General features: G+C 36.1%; 1 protein-coding gene across 5 annotated transcripts in view; it reads right to left on the bottom strand.

Annotated features, from left to right (window-relative positions):
• ARHGEF3 (Rho guanine nucleotide exchange factor 3) overlaps positions 1 to 16,831 on the bottom strand; it is a gene marked incomplete at its 5' end in the record, with an annotated part of 107,906 nt that overhangs the window by 33,570 nt on the left and 57,505 nt on the right. The gene's annotated exons all lie outside the window — the stretch shown is intronic.

Here is a 16,831-nt window from a genome sequence, read left to right as displayed (position 1 = left end):
AGTGTCCAGCTATTACACTGATGAATCCAAACTGGAAGGCTGAAAGGACAGCTTCATAAAAGCATAACTGCACAATAAAGATTGGAATGCACCTCATATCTGCAGTAGAAACACAGGTATGTTATTACATACTGTTCTCTGGAAATTTGGTGGGTTTGTTTTTGTACAAACACTTAGAGACTACCTGCTTCTGTTCCTAATTGCTTCCTCTAGATCTGGTATTTTTATTAAAATAAAGGATATCTATCCAAATGATTGCAGTTTTCCCACAGTAAGAATTCACCTATTTTGTTAGCTCAAGAAGTGCCATTTGTTTCAGTACATGCTATCTAACAGCAGATGTGCATTAAAACGTGTTATTGCAGGATATATTAACCACATCACATGAATAAGCCAAACAGCTGAAATAAGAAGCTACAAAGACCTTTTTGAACACAAGCAGCCTCCCTGAGCTCTATGAAACTAAATCATCAGTCTGATATTACTTGCACATATGGGAAAGATACAATAACTGGGCAACAGATCTTATGGAAGGCACAGTCCAATGCCTTGCACTTGTTTTACAATTGCTACCTACCCTACTAGCACCTATTTTTTTCTCCTGAATTATACATTTACATACCTACAGTGTATCTACAGTAGAGTTTTGATTCAGATTCCATTTCCCCAATATGCAATAGCTTGAGGAAAGAAGGTTGCTTTGTTTGTTGTGTACAGGTCTGGATTTTTTTTTTAATCATTGCCTTGTCCTCACATTCTTTCTCAACATCTGCAGCATTTGAGCAGCAAAATCTCTAAATCAATCAGCTTCTGACCCAGCATTTCTGTCAGAATTGTAATATCCCCCCCATCCTCTGCAAGGTTCAAGACAATCAAAAATCCTATTAGCCTATTTTTTCACTTGTGTTCAGCTTATGAGAAAGCAGTTTTGAGTGAGATATTGCAAATTTTCAAAAATAACTGTAACAGAGATAAACCCAATTAACAAATTACTACAAAAAGAGATATTCCTTGCAAAAAGAAAAAATAGAAAGATGGAAATCTTTAAACCTGATTCTGTCTCTGGTATTAGGAGATGAGTAGCTTTCACTATGACTTCCTAACCAACTCAAGAGGAAAGTGCCACCAAACACCATGCTGAAAAATGACATCAGAAATACTGTTCAGTACTTCTCAACCTCTCTCTAACCTTACAGAAGCATATAGCACAAATCCAGTTTTGTCATGGTACCCATGACAAAATTGACAATTTGGCTCAGGAATCAGATGTTCTTTGCAAAGAAAAGTTACAAAGATTTTGTACCAGTAATCCTCAAGTTTTAGGAATCATGGACAACAATATTAAGCAAGTGGTGTGCTTACCAAAAACTTCAGGCTTGTAATTAGGAACTTTTTATAATTTTTTTCTTCCAGGTGGCCACAAGAATCATTAAGGTGATCTCTGAGACAGTGTTGTCTGTCATTCATAATCATTCAGGACAGCTTTTTTACAGTTTTTATTAACTGTAGTAGCTGTATTTGCAAGGTGACCAATACTCACAAAGCATTGAACAGTTCACATTGAAAAAAAAAAAAAAAAAAAAAAAAACAACAAAACAAAACAAAACAAAACCCAAAATAAAACAGCTGATCATAGTTTTTAGGATTCTTATATGATCATTTTGTTAAATATTTTTTCCATATGTGAATGAACTCCAACACCTAAGACCACAGTTTCCCACTGTATTCAGTTTTTATAGGGTGAGGATTATGTCTTGTTTTTAAACTGGCTGGAAGTTTCTAATGGTTCTTTTTCAGGAAGCATGTATCTTTTTTTCAAACCTGTTCCTTCCTAAATTTGCTAAAGTTGGCCCCAAAAATGTATCAGGAAACAACAGGAGGAGGAGGGGGATGGGAAAGAAACTTCAAAGACACCTTGTCTTAATTAAATCTCAAAGTTGTACTTCTTCCTGTTGAAGTGAGTCACGCAGGGCTTTAGCTGTCACACCTGCAGGGGGAGGGGAGGTGTCAGCACGGAGAAGAGGTTTGTGTTTCAGCTGCCTCCTGTAATTGGCAGCCTGGAATCAATTAATGAACTGGAACCAGCATACACTTGAATGCAGCATGCAATTAAGCACGGAAAGCAGTATCAAAAAACGCTGCTGCTTGCTTTAATACTCTTTTATTGTTAAAATAAAAAAAAAAAAACATGGAGAGGTAAAACAGAAGAGGCAAATGCCAATTAACAAAGACACGAGGGTGCTTTTGGCAGTCACCAGTGCCATCAGGGTCTCAGTCTGTTGCTAAGCTATTACCTGAACAAGCAAGTACAGTGAGAATTGTTATCTCACCTAATAAACAATAGCCTTTGCCATTTTAATTTTTTTTTTGTCTCCAAATTATTTTAAATATTCTGTCTAAAGCCATATGATTCCTGTGGTTGTTCCAAGTAGTCTCAGCTGGAACCTCTCAGTACACTGTATCAGCATTTCAACTACTAAATCAGCTGGAAAGCCAGCGTCAGGAATGTGTCAACTCCATGGATTCATCAACTCATGACAGGAATGTAATTTCTGTAACCTTTCTTCTTGATCAGCTCTTAGTGCTCAGCACAAACACCTTCCCTTAGATGAGGCAGATATTTAACTTCTGTATTTTAAAGAACAATCTTTGGAGGTGTATAGAGAAAAAGAAAATCCCCAGTTATTTTTGGAGCATTTCCTTCCATTTATTTTTGTTATTAAGTAACAGCAGATCTTACGTGCATATTTTTAGTACTGGCTTCTGCTTTAGCTGCTCTGACAGAGTATTTGCAAAGCAGCAGCTGATGCCTTTACAAATGATGCACCTAAATAAATCAGCACAAATGGCTTTTGTAAATTTACAACTCCATCACATAAATACCTACCAGAACCTAAGAATGCCAGTGACTGCCACTCACAGGGGAACCTGCACCCATTTGCAGCTTCACTGCGTTGCTGTTGATTCGGTTTTGCTATACATAGGCAACAATTCAAGTATTTATTAATTCTATAAAGGAGAAAGAAGCCATTCAAGCAGTTTTCAGGTGATGCCATTCCAAATTCACAAGTGCAAGCTTGGCTGGCTCAGACTTTTTCCATATCAGGAAATGACAGTAATCTGAGAACAATAAAGTGTTCCTTCATTAGCTGTTGTAATCCCCAAGCATAAGACCTACTTGTTCCATATAGAAGCTTCCACATGGAAGAGCTATAACATTTCAGCCCTTCTGATGATCCTTTAACAGACAAAAGATGTAATGTTGCCACTAACAATTTGTTCCTTCTTCCATTTCCTTTTTCTTTACCCACTGGGAAATTTCAACAGGTTTTTTTTGGAGTTACTTTTCAGAAGTGGAAAGTGATGCAAGGCAAAATGAAATCTGTCATAGCTTCATTACCAGTGTAGCTGTACCTACATATACCATACCAGCTGTTTCAGAAAGGCTTTATCAACTCTCCCTTTGCCACTTGCATATAGGTTTACCTTTTGGAATGATCTCACACATCAAGTTCCAAGAAAAAAACCTGAACACTGCTGAATGCATCAATTCTTTGCTTCTTAAACTGAAGTCACTAAAACAAAACTAGAAGATGAGAGCTTTACCAGTAAATCCATCCAGCACTTGTATATTTACAACTTTTTAGTCTGCTTAATGTTAAGAACTACTTTATGAGATGTACTAAGCCATATCTCTCACTTGCAGAGGGTTTTTAGCCTACTTCAGTGAAATTTAAAGCCTACTAAAGTGCAATTTATTTTTAAAGAGCACTAAGAAGTGACAAATGTGAGAAAATACATCCAACAAGAGATACATTGCTGCTTAACTAATGGGTGAAAATTATTAATATGTTGACACTATGTATATTTTCTGCTAATGTAAATAAAAACCACTAGAAGATGACAACAGTAAGAATAAGAGTATAGTTCTATTATTGCTGCTAAAGAAATTACTTTGGAAACAAGACATCTCATTTGATGGAAGGAAACATTCATTCATATCGTCACGTCATATCCCCAGACACAGGAAAGAAAAAGTCTCTCTGCCAGGTTGCCACAAAGGAAACTATTTTTTCCTGAGACAAACTACCTTAACTTCCTGAGCAGTTTGGCAAAAGCTGCCAATTAGGCACCTAATCCTACCCATGACCTGATATTCCATTTAGAAAAATCACTGAATTTAAAAAAAACAAGGCAGAGGAATGATCAACGACAATGGCAACAAATGAGCAATAAATAATAGTTGTCTCTGACCAGGTAGTGTATTTTGGAACTTCTGTAAATTACATTTTTAAAGCCTGTCTGCAAAAGAGTTCAAGTGAGAATTTGATACAAGTGCTGGCTAGAAAGTATCCTGGCAGACATCAGTACATTTAGCTGTGCTCCAAGGGCTTTTTTTTTTTTTTTCTTTTTCTACTTACTATATGAGAGAAGACCATTGCATTGACTTCATGCAGTAAACTGATTTTAACAAATTTATACTGGAGTACTTCCTGGCACTGCTTTCACTGCATTTATGCATACAGCATCAAAAGACTGTCTCAACCACAGCAGGTCCTGAAATTCTGCAGCCACACCAAGCTCAATTACATAATAAATGAATACACAAATAGTAGTTTCCATTTCAGTAATATTTCCATATTCCTCTAAGTTTGATGACTAAATTTTCTGAGTACCACTAAGGAAAAATAGGCTCATCAGCATTTTATAAGCAGGAAAACCAAGCCAGAGAATAGGTGATACATGAAGTTCATGAGAAATATATTCTGTAACCACAAACAGAATAAACCTCAGGCAATGTCAAACCAGCCTCCATATCACTTTCTTGGCCAATTCCACACAGAGATGGGCAACAAGTTCATTATCCTTATCATAAGTGTTAAAAACTTCATGTAAGCAGAAAAGGGCATAAAAAGCTGCTTATTCAGACAAGAGATTCTAGTCTAAAAGCAAAAATGTCTTCAAACATCAAAACACTCACACTGCTTGAATTCAGAGCACATTTCATACAGAGTGCAGGAAGTCACTGTGCTATTCTAAGTGAATGGTACAAAAGAAAAAAAGCTCCAAAAGAAGCACAACTAACATGCTGTAAGCAAGAAACACCAGGACATAAAACAAGAAATCTCCCAGAAATAACATAATGCAAACAACATATTCCAACACAACAATGCTCTGACAGCTCTCAGCTTTACACCTCAAAGTTGACTCATTTGTCTTAATTAAGGAGCAACTATAGAGCTTTCATATAAGAGGTGAGAAACACTTCATCCAACTACTCTGTACTACCTATACTTTCAGAACTTTAATTAATGGTTAATTAGTAAATACTATAACAAATACTTGTGTAGACTCTCTAAAAATGCTTTTGCTCTCATGACAAACCCAGTTCACACAGTTTGCCACTTTCAAAGTCTCATCCTGTTAACATCTCATCACATAAACATTACCTGAGCACCTCTGGATCCAACAATAGATATAAATTAGACAAAAAATACCTGATTTAGAAGATGAAAGAGCTGATACAAAGACATCTATAAGCAATAAATAAGACCATATGCCTATTCAAACTTGCAACTTGTCTTTGTTAATATTTTCACACAATCTGGTTTCCTACTCCTTAGATGAAATCAATAGTTTCTGGAAGAAATTCCATTAATTGTACAGGAGGAAGATATTTACTGCCAGCTTCTCCCCCTCCAGCTAAGGGCTTACATTTGTTTCGTTCATTACTGAAGTTTTCGAAGTGTACAATTAGTTTCACTTACTTTGAAAGGTCACTAACCTTTGCAGAAGAGTAACTGTTATGACAAGAACACAAAAGACTTTGACCAAACTTATCTATTTAAGCCTCAACTATCCTAACTTGCAACTGCCTGTCTCATAATTCAAAGCTACAACAAAGCCAGTGAGATCTCTTGAAAGATTGAGGATCCATTAAAGGCCAAATAACACACAGCCAGTTTTTACATTTCATTGAACAACTCACCTCAAACACTGAAAAACAAACCCACAGAATTAGAACTTTAGCCTTAACAGTGCTCTGGACACTCTCTGTATTTACCAGGGTCCCTACACAGCCACCAGCTACACCAGCAGGTGTAACGTAACGCTTTCTTGTGTTACCTAAAATGAATTATTCAAAGCTTTAATAATCAGTTATTTGCCCACAGAACTGTAAAATTAAACCATCATAAATATGCTTTGCTTTACTTTATCAAGTAGATAAGTCATTCAGGCTGTACGATGCCTCACCAGGTAAGAGCCCTGCATACATTAAGATCAAGTTCTGAGCAGAAGGAATACAAATTTACATTTCTTTACAAACATGATTCAGTACAGTAAGGTAATTTGGAAGGGAAAAATCTCAAATTATGAGTTTTAAGATGAAATATACAAGAATTCATAAAGTGTTTTAAATCAACAGAAAGTCAGATGAGTGGACTGTTACTCTCTTCTGAATAACATTTTTAGAAAACCAAATCAAAGTCAATTATATTCTCACAGTGAGTTAAAACTGAGTAGAACTATTAAGCACACAGCAACAGATATTTAAACGTATTAAGTTATCTACAGTCAAATTTGTAAATTAAATGCTTCAGCATCTTTGACAATTCTATGCAGATTAATGAATTCATCACTACCTTTAAAAAAACATGGCATAAAGTTCTAAGTAATGCAAAAGAATATCTCTGGCAGCTAAACTGCCTGCATGCTAGAAAGGAGAGCTTAAAAAAGATTGTGGTTTGGTTCTCAATTCTATCAAATGTTCATTAAAGAAGCCAGATTACTGAGATAAATCAAGTTGATGCCTCCTCTATGTGAAGGAATTAAGCTCTTAGAGGCAAACAAAACTCAAAGAGCAACCTCTACCACAAGTACAAAGCAAATATACACAGGTTAAATAATCTATTTTATGTACAAAAATAATAGATGAAAGTCTGAACATTTCCCAAGACAAAGTCAAATCCTTTCAGTATTGGTTTCTTTAAGAAAAGTGGTAAAAAATATCAGCTAGATTTTTATAAACATTGCCTTAAGAATTAACAGATCAATTAAAATGTAGACGTTTTAATCCAACTAATGGCTGATTTAGCAGATAAAACAGAAAAGAGTATAGAGGAAGTAAATGAAATGTCCTCTAATATAGCAGCAGATTGACATTTTATCCTGCAAATGCAGAAATGTGTGAATGAACCTTGCAAGTTTACAGCAATTTTTAAATTTTTTTTCTGACTAATTTTTGCAGTCATGTAAAAGAAGAAGTTCAAATAAATGTAAATATTTCATAAGTTATCACTAGAGATGTTCTGTCCTCATCCAGGTGGGATGACTTTACGAAATACTCTTGTTCAGCCTTCTGTATGTTATTGGGTATATCTTAACCCCCAAAAGCATTACTCTGCAAGTTTTAGCTCTCTTTTTTCTGCAGTTTTTTTTTCATCAGCAGTAGAGGTGACATGCTAATATTCTCTTGACAAACACACATTCATACATTTGTAAAAAATAACTTATTAATTATTTTGTAAAATATTCTTAGAGCATTTAGAAACATTTGTTAAGTTTCTGTTTGCCGGGGGCTTTCCCCTCCTGGCCACTTTCCACACCACAGAAAGTGAACACGGTGCAGGTGCACAACAGAGCCAGCAGCTGTCCTGATTCCAGATTTACAGTGATAACGGAATGATAGAAAAAAAACAATAATTTTTTTTTTTGGCTAAGAGATAAGAGGACCTAAAGGCTACCAAATTAATTGAAAAACCACTGCTATGCAGAGATAATTTTTCTAGGATTATTGTGGCATTACCACAGCGTTCTAAGATTACCCCAGAGTAAAGTATGAAACTTTTATGACAAACCAAGTTACACTTCTCTGTTATAAGATTCACCTGCTTATGTCTCCCTTATGTTCTGCACTGGAGTGGCCTTGGCTGACAGCTTGCATTGGGATGTACCTTCCAATTGCAGGTCCAGCACTGGTAGTACAGAACACTCCTCTGGGAATTTCTGCACTTAGGTCTCAAGGCAGGTTAGGAAAACAAACACACATTTGTTGCATTTTTCAGATAAGGATCTGATCAAGAGAGAAGTCCAATGATCCACTGAAGGGTACACAGAAAATTTAATGCTTGTGAGGGAATAAAAACAAGCCAAATAGACCATGTAACCACAAATACAGTGGTGAAACTGTATTTCACTGAGTGAAACTTCTTATCTCTTTTTTTTTAAAAACTACTTTCACCAGCTAAAATTAGGAAGTACCTAGTAAAAAAATTTTAACAGTAAGCTTGTCTTTGTTTTCCTTATGGCTAAGCTCTTGCTGAGGAAATTATTTGGTAATGATTTTCCAGCTAAGATGCAGCTTGTTTTAAAAAACGCAAAGCCTAGTATAAGAGGTTTCTTCAAAAGATAGAGGCAGATATTATCTATTTTTTAATGAAAATCACCTCAACATATTGAAAAAATTACTTTAACTTCACACTAGCTGAAACAAAATTACCACCTCTGACCTGCCTAAGGAAAAGGCATCGTCTGAAAGAACTGGTTAGCTGTAGGTCCTGGCTACAGTAAAAAGTACAGTATAGCATCCCCTGCCCATACCTGTTCAGGGATTTTATACTGAACCTGAATGCTCACACATAAGACAGTGCCTTAAACTGGTTAGTGGCTAGGAAACCTTGTTAACAATAGACAGAGAAGCTTTAGGCTGGATTGCTTGCAGGAGTAGTAGAGGCTTCTGAAAAAAGACCATGCAAAACTATCTGTAATGAATAATTTCATTATCATTTAATTCAGCCACCAGGAGATGGATGGGACAATGCCCCTTAGGACAAGGCCTGTCCTAAGGCTATGATGTACAGCGGCATCCTGGTGTATTTATGTACAAACTTAATTTCCATTACAGTTGGTCACTTCTAAAGGCACAGCCAAAATGTAACTGGCATTGCAGAAATGTATGGACTTTAACTATACAGCCAGGCTAATTCAATGAAATCCTGACTTGGCTCCCACTCGAGACTTCAATAAGCACTGGACTATGTCAAACACTCCCATTAGAAACCATTTGAGGGTGAATGGGTCATCCTTTCCCTCTTCCATAGAATAAATATAGGTAGACTGCATCAGTCAAAAGCTCAACATAACTTGAAAAACCTCAACTGTTCGGCTCCAGGCCACAAAGAGCACATTGCTTACCTGGTTCCTTCATTTTTCTTACAAATTTTGTCCGCACAGTCCATATTATAAATTCAATATAAAATACAGTTACCAATAATGATGTATAAAACTTAATTTTAGAAAATGTATGGCATTATACAATATTTATCTCTATAGAACTAATATTGGTTTTTAGTTTGACCTCTAAATAAACCAAATTACAGTAACTCATTGCTTGATTCAATTTCATTATGAAAACCTCCTCTTCAAATCTTCATCAAACCAACCACCACATGCATTGCTTAATAGATACCCAACTCCATAGCTGCCAATAACATCTGGCTAATTTCAGTTCACAAATGCTCCCCATATGCCATGTGGAAAAGAAGAAAATGTCAAGCCTGTTGTAATCCAAAAGTAATTTAAACTGAATTCAAACTTCAATTGCCAGTTTTCTGTTATGGTAGAGTATCATAAATTGCACTGCTATTACTATACAAAGCAATTCTTTGAAATAGAACACAAACCTATGTACACAACTTTTGACTGAATCAAAAAAGATGCACAGTGTTACATGCAAACATCATATGAATGACAAAATCTTCATATTTGTGAAGATAAAGTCATCTTTTGTTTCATATATTTCTCACTGAGGTAATTTGCTGCTGTTGAGAACTATGTCCATAAACTGAGTGGATGTTTTTGATGAAACCTTTCTGATCTGGAAGCAAAACCTTAGCTCCTTTTCTTCTCTTTGGTCAGTACAGCCAAGGGAAGAAAAAAATCAGCACCTCATCAAAACAGACCCCATCTAAGAATTGGTATAACCTGTTCCCAGATTTGTATCATAAGTCTTCCACAGTTCCCACGATTTTATCATAACTTAAGATTTGATCAACAACTAAACCCCATGGCAAAAGTATAAGGGATAGCTTTGCAGGGTCTGAAAACCATCAGTTTTGGGTTTTATCACATTTTTCTTGCTCCACAGTTCTACATATTTCAGTTTCAGAACAGGAACACTGAGCATGCCTCATAAAAATTGAAGAAAAATAATTTTCTAGGAACCAACAAGTTCCCCAACAAAACCATTTTGTGGATTTCCTCCCCTTTCAGAGACTGCAGAATGGAAAGAATTGTATAAATAAATAATCTCAAAGCAAAGGAAATAGCATGTACAACAAATTCATGATGCTGTATCAAATAATGCCTTGCACATTAATTTAAATAGGAGCAGACAAATAGATACCAGCAAGTCACAGTAAGATACTGCTATAGTTTGAGTATTTAAAAAAAGATAGTTTTAATGATCACACTTCATTTAAGGCATCTATAGACCAGCTTTAATTTCTAGAAACCAGGTGAATACATACAAGACATACATTTTCTTACTCAGTTCCCAAGCATGTTTCAAGAATGTTTGCTGTGTGTTTCCAAAGGTTTGGAATATTTTTACAGGCAGATTTGCACTGAAGATGTCGAAGTTCATCATGCATTTGCTATCCCCACCAAAACAATCCATAAGATCTACTGGAACAACTAGTCAGATTCTGAGAAGTTGCTCACATAAATAGAGAGCAATTGTGTAACTACACAGGAGCTCTGAGATCGTACCAGAATGCAGAGGGGGAAAAATGCAGCCTGATCAGCAATTTACACATTTTTCCAATAGAGCACTTGCAGGCCTTATCTGATGAGAAATAGCAAGAGAATAACAAAACAGAGTCTTAAAATACAGAACATTATTCCAAATAATGCCAGCAGCAGGCAGGGTGTAGACTATGACAATCATATGAGGGATTAATAACTGATTAAGAATAGTCACTGTATAATGAAGTCTGAATCCAGATGAGCACTGACCACCCTGCTGCACAGCAATATTCAAAGGTTATGAATAATTCAGACATATTGTATACATCTTACTGGGCAAGCTGAAGACCTTTTATACTGCAAACATGCAACAGACCACAGTTTATAGAAATAAAAGACCTGGATACAATATTAAAATATATATTTTAATTATCTTGACTCTGAGAGGTTGATGTGGAAGTAATCCTATCTAAGCTTATAAAGCTAGCTTGCCATACCTTAGCAATCAAGTAAAATTGAATTTATAATTAAGTTTAATTAGGTCAAATAATGTTTCAGCTATATTGACTATTAAATACATAATAAATTATCACTTTGCACTAAAAGCAATCAAAATTAATGAACTCTGGTCTAGTGTATGCACATGTAGCTTAAGTCTGGGTACTTTTTTGTTTGTATTTTATACTGGGATATATTTTATTAACTTGTAAGTAGACAGATGAGCACTAAGGCATTTCCAGTTCACTCAACAATAAGTGACTATTTGGCATAGCTTATTTTTCAGTAATGATATCTGTTTTATATAACAAAAATTAATAGCTCTTCTGAAATTTTACCTTCTTTATGAAACTGTTTTACATGCCTAGTTCATCATATATTTGCTGTATGTTCCTTCTCAATATTACAACAGCAGCAACTTCCATGAATTTACAATAAAACTGTATACAACCAATTGCAGAAGAGAACTGCATACCATTGCCCTGATTCTTTTTTTGGATGAAATTTTGCTCAAGTACAATTTTATTCTGAAAAGTCCAAGTTTTGTATTAGGTTTTGCCAGCTTTTTGTTCTGGATATCTCCTGAGTTACTTGTGATTTTAAAGAGTTCAGACATATGAGGCACGTTGTATCATCACCATCACAAGTTTTCATGTATGCAGTTACTCCTCTTGTAATAGCAATTAAAAATGCATTGCTGTTAAGTACCTTGCTGAGTGCTCTGTGCAATAATCTCCAGATAACAGTGATCCAGATAACCACCACTTTACTCAGTGTGATGTATTATCTATATTTAATAGCTATGGAATAAAGATAAGAACCAACCGCCTGTGCCTGAGTAAGGAGCACAACCCTCCGTGCTGCACCAGCCTCACGAGAAGGTTGCTAATGAAGAAGAACCACTAAATGAAGAACTGCATTTCAAGGCTGAGTTATGAGGAAAGAACAAAAGTCACAGCAACAACAAGGAGCAAAAGCACAGACAGAAATAATCCAGAAGCTGCTCATAATTTAACTAAGGAAGGAATATTTGCCACAGGAGGAATACAGAGCAGAGCTCATAGGGATGTTTTAAATACAAAAAAGTACTTTGTCCTCTATGATCTTTAAAGCTGTCTCAGTTTACCTGCCCAGATTCCCCAGCCTTTGAAGGGATACCAATAAAATCTGAAGTTTATGTAAACCAGGTTAATTACATAATGTGTGTAAATAATGCATACACAGATTGAGAAGCTATCACCATTTTAAGGGCACAAGCATGAAGTACCATTGTCCAGTTAACTGGACAGACTGAAGTCCATTGACTGAGTTAAGCCTCCCAGTGGAGGCCAAAATGAACAAAGCCATGTCAGATATTACACAAATTTCCCTTTAAATGAACTTCCAGTTGCTGTGGCCTTGTATGTTCATGCACTCAGTCCTCACAGTCTGCTGGCCACATCTGTCACAAGTTATCACAAACTATTTGACACTGAGGAGATTTGCAAACCCACTTCTTTAAGCTGGCAATAAAATGAGCCAAGTCCAACCAGCTGGTTTAATAAGCCAGTTTATCAACTCCTGAAGCATCAGTGCCAGTCCAGATCACTAAACAAACACAAAGATCATTTAACATGCTCAGGTTACCAGTCCTTGTCCTGAGTCAGCAGAGCTCCAAGCAGTGTTTCCTGTGAAAGGAAATTCTGTCAGTATGACTTATTCCCTTGGAAAAGACAGGTATGTCTGGCAATGGTCAGTCATAGAAAAAAAGTTTAAATCTATTTTTGTAAAAGGATTGTAGGCAGATGATGATGTAATTGGCAGGAGATCCATATGGATGTTGCTTTCCAAGGTATGAAGCAATCTAGTCATTAAATAGTTAATATCCTCTTTTGTTGCTACCCCTCACCCTCTCCTGGACAAAGGTATCCTCCAGATAAATTTACACAAACTGGAATAGTTAGAGAGTAAAGATGGCCAGATCTTCCCATTGCCAAGCACAAGAAAGAGGCACATCCCTAAGATGATGCCTGTGAAACCAGTGTAGAGTGAATGCATCATGAGCTTTTTAACTGACCAGACCAGGAGTCATTCATCTCATGCAAAGTAGACAGTGCACAGGAGAGACTAATATACTGATTTGTTAAATAATTAGAATTTTAAAATAAAATATTTAATAAAAAATAACCAATTTCAATACACAGCTCGAAAGATTTATCATCTGTAAAAATTTAATGACCTATCATTATCCCAGTGAAAATCTAAATTCACAGTAGAGAACACATGCATTCAAATTTTCATATTCTTAGGCCTGGAAAATAAATGCATTCATTGAAGATATACATATAAACAATTTGGCACATCTTTTCAAGGGCGTAAGAGAGTTACTATACAAAGGAGTCTGAACATTATTTACATCATAATATAATCTGAAGATTCCAATTAAACACAGAGCCCTCCTGAAGTAATTACAAAACTGTCATTGCTTGTAAGAAAAGAAGGCATTGCATTCAAAGTCTCCTGAGAATGGCCATGGCAGGCTAAGGATGGGTCTCAGGCCAGCACCATTTCCTCAGCAATAGTGAAAAAAAGCTGTCCAGGGAAGTATGTGAAAGCAGAGTAAACACCTAGTGACAGAAATGCAGTTTGCTCTCCCAGACTCAGAAATATGCAACTTTAAGGGCTTCCTCAGATGGATGGCTTCACTCAGTCTAATAACTCTTGACTGGTTTTTCTTCCATTAATTTACCCCATTTGTTTTTCAAACTCCTGCAAAACCTCTGGTATCCACACCACCATGTGCCAGAATTGTGCCACTGTGTGGTAGGTGAAACGGCATCGCTTTTCCTTTGGTAGGAACCTACAAATAGCTTTAATTTGTGCCCTTAATCCCAAGAGAAGAAATAACCTTACACAGACCATTTCTCATAGAAATAGTAATGTGCCAATTTGTTCCCAGGATATTTGATTTCTGTTCATATAAGTTCCAGTATATTTGACTGTTATTTTAAACAGAAAGAGTTCCAAACTTTTAATTATTCTAGACACTTCTCCTCACCCCTTTCTTGAGTCCCCTCTCTATTTTTGGGAGTAAGTTAGTGTGTATGTGAGGAGTGGAGAACAACAGAGAAAAGAAAAGAGTCCTTGCATAACATCACCACAGCTGGTTTCTAGGAGGTATGAGTTGATTATTTTTGACATTTTCCTTCTTTTTGATATTTGCCATCACAAACATGAGAAGAAAAGACAGGCAATTCTCTGCCTTGTAACAGAAATATTGAATTACCTACAATGTCAGCTATGGCTCTCTTAAATCAAAACCCAAAATGACACATCTCTACTCAATACAGATAGCATTTAAGCACACACAGAGAACAAAATACCTCCACAGGTAAGTATTCGGCCATGGACTGCTGGATTCCAGCCATCCCTTTTGTGCTACAACATTTCACATTGCAATTAGAAGACCCTCCGATATTTTCTAATCACATGAGACACTTGGTATCCAGTCTAGTTGCATCCTCAGCACTGTCTTTACCATTAATCATAACGAAAATATGATGTGAAAGGAAAAATACAAGTTTATTTGCCATGTCCAGGAGGCTTACAAAGGTAATAGCCCTCCTTTACTTGGGGGGATGATAATCTAATGGGCAGGAACACAAGCCATGAGAAAATGTAAACTCTTCCTGCCCAACTTATTTTAATGTCAACAGCACCAAGTTTTGGTGGGCACACTTGAGCAATCACCTGAGGTTAAAAAACCTGAGGGTGTTGTTCTGAATTCACATGGCTGTCTCCTTTTCTTAACCAAAGGCATCTACCCCCTCCAAGTCAGTCATACCATGACAGTTTAAGTCTCCTGTCACAGCCATAGGCAAACTGGCCTTAACAGCAAGTCCTACCAGTGGTGAGGGCACAGTGTGTATCACATGCTGAACAGCAACTTGCAATATTGCAATGTAAAAGAATTCAGGGCAAAGTAAGTTTCAAAGACACAAGAAACAATATAGCCTGTACAGCATAAATCAATCAGCACTTCCTGATAACAGGAAAAAAGGGGTGACAGGCTTGAAGTTATATCAAGCAAAGAAAAAAAAAATTAAATCAACTAGTATTTATATAAATTGTATATTTAAATAAACTGATCATTCTTCAAGATAAAATGCATACCCTTCATATCCTCATGGGATATTCCCCACCCTGCTGACCTGAGTGATTCTGAAGCACTGTAAGGAAAGATTCAAACTTCTTCACCCATTCATTTCTCACTCCTACTTTCTAATACAGATTCCAGCATGCATTTAAATAGTGAAGGTCTGCATTGATGACAGTGGGAATAGTTTTCTTAACCGCCCTTCACACACTTTATTGACAAGATGCCTCAAAAGTAGGCATTTACAAATCTTTTAATGAAAATCCAAATTCAGTAGTTTTATTAATCATTGTCTTATACATCAACATTTAGTGAATTACTTTATCCCTTCTCTGATTCACGTTTGTCTTGCCAATAATAATGGTTACATAGAAAAATACTAGCAAGAAAAAATATTTTATAACTTTTAAGTGGCATTTAATAACTGCAAATGAAGGACATCACTATTATTATTGCTGTATCTATTGCTCATCAGTAAACCACAAACCTCACTTTGCTCAGTTCTCTGCCTGTATTTCTGTGGGGCTAACTCAGAGGTAAGATCACATTAGATCACCCTCCTCCAGGAGGGTTTCTTCTATTAGCAGAAACTATTCCGTTCAAGCAGTATTTAAATCTTTAGCTATTAGCCAAAGGAGAAGCTATATTCAGCCAAATATGTATACAGCAGTATAACAGATTCTACACAGGAGAATTTTACCTAATTTCCTTAATCATAGAAGAATAAAATACACACTTTTTTGAGAAACATGAAAATAATTAAACCCAGCATTTTCCTTCCCAGATCAGAGTTAAGCATCAAAAAACAATCACTTTTTCCAAAATAATAATAAATAGTCAACTATTTCCAATTTTCCCTGAAAAACAACTCCTTTAAAACTCCTTTAAAGGAATAACAATTCCTTTGAAGTTGGGCCCAATGTAAGGTCTGAGGGGATTAACCAACATTAAAGTATTAGCTCACAGACAAGGTCAGGCTACTGTGGGGTTCTGATTTCCAGAATAGTGCTGGATTCTACCCAGCTCACTTGAAGTGCCTGCAAGAGCTTGCATTTGTCTGCAGCCATCCAGGCAGGTGAGCCCTTAAATGTAATTAATGCTTCAAGGAACTTCAAACCAAAATGAACATCTGATCATTAAAGAAACCACAACACTAGGTTTGACACTTGCTAATAAATAAAACTGTTAAAACAAGCAATGTTTATTTTCTATTTTTTCCATTATTTTTTTCTGTCTGTACTACGTGAGAGGTCTAGTGAAAAGGAAAACTGGTTCAACAGCTGACTGTAAACAGAACACTGCAAATATTGATGAAAACACTAAACAGAAGGAATGGCAAAATTTTCTACCTCTATTTTAGTTCCATGGATTTGAAATGATAACTTCAGGTGTACCCTTATGCCACAAGTTTACAGGAAAAACAACACACATTGCAGTTTACTGCATAATTAC

Source organism: Zosterops lateralis, assembly GCF_965231275.1.
Source record: "Zosterops lateralis genome assembly, chromosome: 11".
NCBI lineage: Eukaryota > Metazoa > Chordata > Aves > Passeriformes > Zosteropidae > Zosterops > Zosterops lateralis.
This window is presented reverse-complemented; position numbering and strand designations above follow the sequence as displayed.